Source organism: Telopea speciosissima, chromosome 11 (assembly GCF_018873765.1).
Source record: "Telopea speciosissima isolate NSW1024214 ecotype Mountain lineage chromosome 11, Tspe_v1, whole genome shotgun sequence".
In the NCBI taxonomy this organism is placed as follows: domain Eukaryota; kingdom Viridiplantae; phylum Streptophyta; class Magnoliopsida; order Proteales; family Proteaceae; genus Telopea; species Telopea speciosissima.
In genome coordinates, this window is record NC_057926.1 from 40,562,144 (window position 1) to 40,567,527 (window position 5,384).

Sequence of the window (5,384 nt, forward strand, 5' to 3'; positions counted from 1 at the left end):
AGTCATGACAAATCATCTCCAGAAGAATTATTACCAACTTTCAAATATTTTCAAGCCTTTAAAAACTCATAAATTTTGGCCTTTGGGATGACTTTGAAAAAGCAAAACAGGTGGGTGTTGCATTTATGGACGGTGCCAACATTATGACATCAATTGGTTAGGTGATGGATAGTTGACTCAAAATAATTTTGTCATTTGCAATGAAGTCCAGTGAATGCAAGACCAGTACGTAGTGATGTTCTATGGTCCAATTTAAATGTGTTGCAGTCTACAGGGACAAAGGGGGAAGTCTGAAAATGACTTAGGTCAAAGTGGTAGGAGAAGCCATGAATGATTGTTAACTACCAGCATATATGTCACATAAAAATGCACACCCACACACGGCAAATAAGGCCTGCAGTAGAATGAAATGAGAGGAAGAAAATTCTTTAAGTAGTTGGGAATTGGGTGGGGTTGGGAGTGGTGGACAAGGCTTACTGAGTTCAGAAAGGGCGTAACCAATGAACTTGTACTGATTGACGCATCATGCCAAGTAAGGGAGCCATAGCATATATGCACATTTCACGATACATCCCCAGACGACATGGGATTTTTCGTGGTTCAAATTTACGTTTCTACTGTGGTTATATTTTTTACAGTCATGTCCATCCTTGGTTTTGATACCATTAAAGTGTCACGAATCCGGCTACACCGATAATACAATATTGTCCGCTTTGACAGGTGGGTTTCACGACTTTAAAATGCATCATGTCAAGTAAGGGAGACCATAGCATATATATGCAAATTCAATGAAACATCCTAGACGATGTAGGATTTTTCCTGGTTTCACAGATCTCTCAGGTTTGACTTTCAATCCAATGGTCATCTCAACCTTTCAAATCGGAGATCAGTGAAAATTGTTGACCAATTATTAACGTTCAAACTCAGGCTAACTTCCAAAGATGCTTGTATTGCCTTTGTGATTGGTGCTTACTGTGATGCCTGCAACTATTGATCCAGCCTCAGTTGTTCTCATTGGAAGATTTTTTTTTTTTTGGGGGTGAAATCCTCATTGGAAGTTCTCAACCATTTGATTAAGTTGATTTTGTGGACCCCAATGGTGGTGAAGCCAAACTAAAAGCTACTCCTAATGTATCTCATGAAGGACTTTTTATATAGGGAGAAATAATTGACATTAGATATTTTAGGAGAAAGACCAGTTGTTTTTAGCCACATTGGGAATTTTTTTATCCAACAAACCTGAGATTCTCTGTGGACCTTACTATGGACCAGTATAGTGGTGTATATGTTTTGGATTTATTAGTGATAGCTGCCTAACATGGTTGACCTTGTCAGGTTTCACGAGCATTTACTTATCATTTTTACATCAACTCTGTAGCAGATGCTGATAGTGGTCGGACCACTATGATTTTGAACCGGCTTTAGAGATGTCCAACCCAACCCCATTTGGGTTCGACTAGGCCATTAGATGGTTAGGATTTTCAATTTTGGATGCAGCAACCCTTTTGATGGGTTTGAGTTAAATAAACCAGTTCCTATCAAAAAAAATAAAATAAAAGAGTTAAATAAACCAGTCAGGTTTGGGTTGGGTGATCATTGGTTACCCTCAATGGTCAACCCAAAATTGAACCGGTTGCAACACCAGGTTCAATCCCTTTCAGAGGGTCTTCTTCAATGGGCTATGGGCCGCCATTGAAGGACAAGATGGATAAAGAGACTACCCTGCAACGTGTTTGATATATGTCCTCTTATTTTATTTTTTCTTTATTTTTTTTTGAATGGGTAAGGGAGCCATTCTAACACGTGTCAGTTTGGAAAGATTCCCTGTCATCAACGCTATACATGCAATGGGTGTGTGGGGGAACGTGCCCCCTTGCATGCATAGGAACCAATGAGCGGAGTGCAAAAGAATTTTTATCTACTGGAGCGCTGCTGTGCGCATCGTGCGGTGCAGCAGCGGCCATGTGTGTACAACAGGTCCCACTATGCACACGTGGCCGCTGTTGTGCTGCACGATGCGCATAGCAGCGCTCCAGTTACAGCAGTAGATAAAAGATCAGTGCAAAAGCATCTTGGGGGTGAGATTTTCATGTTTCACATGAGACGGGGTGGTCATTTCACTCCAATGTCTAGGCATGGACGATACACTTCCCCACAAAGAACCTCCTTTTTTAATTACATAAGTATCCCTAATGTTTTATCAATTTTCATCTATACCCTTCTATGCAGCCCAGCTTCTTGTTCATATTAATTCTCATCATCCTTCTGGGTGTAAAAAATGAGACTCGATCAATTAAATCGATCGGAACCAACTGAATCGAATCAAAATCGATCATTCAAATTCTTAATTGGTTTGATATTGATTTTTTAGAAATCATTAAACCAACCATTTGAATTGAAACCAGGGAAAAATCGAAAAAAATAAATAAATGTTATGCTTTCTTTTTTTGACATTTTTTTATACAATATATAAAAAACTGAGACCCAACCGATAATAGACTAATAAGGGACTATTAAAAATTTAAAACAAACCAATAACAAATCAAAACCAACCAAATTGATAGCTATCGGTTCATCGGTCCAGTTTTGGTCCGACCAGATATGTGCAACGGGATCTTAATAGATCTAGTATTATATCTTTCATGTATGTACCCCTTTTTATTTAATATTGATGGAATCCAATTTGACATCATCATATCTGCTTAACGTTTGTTAATGGAGAAGATTATGCAATTTATAGGTTTACTTTCAATGTATATTAATTAATAATGATATATATATATATATATATATATATATATATATATATATTGGTAAACATTAATAATGATATTTAGATTCAACCTTTTTTGTTTTTGTTTTTGTTTTTGTTTTTGATAAACAATATTTTAATATTCGACCTTCATGTTCCCATTTGTCATGTGTATGAAGAATGTTAGTTAAAAAAAATAGGGAGAAAGAACGCCACCTAGTTGTACATTGTGGCTAGCCTGCACCCAAACATAGGGGTGCGCAAAATAGCTGGTGCACCTCATGGAAAGGCGAAAATCATTAGGGATACATATGTCATTTCGTGTGCCTCAATTTTTGGGCGCAAGTGCATTCTACAATGTGGGACTGGGTGGCATTCCTTTTTCCAAAAAATTATTATATGTACCAATTATAGTGAATTAAAACCAAACAACTCCTTTATTTTTTGATCTTGTTTAAAAGATGAGAGAGAAAAGGCTTCAACCCAACAATTAGATAGATAGAAGATCCAATGTGTTATCCATGTGTCAAATTTTAGTGTATGTCATCCTTCACATCTCTCTTACCCTGTACCTTTCTTGTGACAAGTTCTTTCAATATATAATACGTGTAAGAAACCTTAATGCATATGATATAGGATAAAGATTTCCTCCACCAATGGAGTAGGGTTCACCCACCATCTAGGGTCATTATTATTCTGTTTCTTATATGCGAAATCGATAATGCCCTCTCCACTATTTTTGATAACCATTTCAATACATCCAAATCCATAGACAAAGGATTCTTTATGCATCGTGGGTGAAGGGAAACTACCTCCTACAATATATAGGGTAGGAGGTAGTTACTTGGCATGCTTTTTGTGCCATGTGGAGAGCTGATTTAGCTAGTTATGTATTATCATTAAATTAATCTTTCGTTGTTTTTTGTGATATATCTCAACCATATGGTATAATATGTATTATTTTTTCAGTATTTAAATTAATTCAATGCTTTAAATGTTGGACATGCCAAGTTCCTTTTGAATCACACGTAACTATACGATGGTTAACTGCCTTACCCACGGCGCATATCGGTGCGCAACTCTTCATGCCCACATTCCTCACTTAGAACGAAGCTCGATATGTGCTACTAGATGATAAATTAGAGCTATGGTACATTTTTTTCTTCAAAGTAACACTTCCTTAATGCTTGGTATCAATTGGCATTAATACCAAGTGTGTATTTAGAAATCTAGCTTGTGGTAGGTATTTTATTCATTTTCTTTCAAAGGGAAATATTAGGAATTGAATGGAGAGACTCTATTAACAAAGTAGCTACGAAGAAGATGAGGACCACCCTCACTCCTTGATTACCCTATGCCCTAGGGCATGCCTATGAAAGGTCTATTTTTCTAGCAAGGTGGTGGTCTTAATGGGTTGTTGTATCCTTCATGTATGTATCATGGTTTTAGTCTACGGTATCGGATTCTGTATTGATCATTTTTAAAATTGAGATGATATTGATACAGTATCAGTATGGATTGGCTGTATTGGGTAGCTTGGCCTCTAATTTCTTTTTAAATGGGATTTTTGACTGTTTTATCTTTATCCTTACAATTTCACCGATATGGTATTGGGATAAGTAACTATCAATACTGATACGTATAGCCCATATTGGGCAATCCGATACCGATACCTCTAACAATGGTATGTATAATATAGCACTTTTATTTAATTTGACGAAATCCAATTGACATCATATCTGCTGATGTTTGGCTGGCACGATGTCCTCTTTCTCAGGCCATTATTTATTATTATTCATGTAAGTTGTCTTGCTACCATGTGTTTCATTCTATCATCATTGATGGTTTTTCTCCGTTTTGACCTTTTCTTTTTCTCTTCCTCTTTGAGAGGTAATTAACGAAAGGGACATTTCCAATGTCCTGGTGGTTAAGACAAATGATAAATTTTTTTTGGGAAGCAGGTTTCTGTACGGAAGTGTTGGCTTATGTGTCTATCTCTCTCCTCCTTAAAATAAGGGGACAGAAGTGTCTTTTTACATGAGGAGGAGAGAGATAGACTCATGGGAGTGTTGGCATAGGCCACACTCCCGGACAGAGATCTTTTTTTTTTTTTTTTTTTTTGGGTAAATAAACACTAATTGGTGCTGTGTTTGGGCGTATACCTGCGTCCAAACACAACCCCACATGAAAAGACTAGCGCTGCCCTAGCTTGGTCCTTTCCGCCTTTCTAGGGGCATCATTGGTCTTTTCGCACCGGGCTGTGTCTGGGTGCAGGTACACGCCCAGGCACAGCACCGATTAGCATTCTGTCTCTCTATTTTTTTTTTTTTGGTAAAAGACAAACAATAAAGAAACTTTATAGATACATAGAAACCATAAGTCTCTTATTCACATGTTAAGTTTTAATTTAAACAGATTAGAGTTTTGAAAATCCAAAATTGTAAAATAGTGCATAGTAATGATCAGATTACCATAAAAATGCATAGATATACATAGGGATATGTACTAATAGCCAGTGGGTAGGCTATAACTTTCTCTAAATCTTCAATTATATTTTGCCCAAATACTCTCTTGCGTTTTCAGTGATGGTTTTCGAGAATTCTCAAAGTGAAGCTCGATGAGGGTCCAAAAA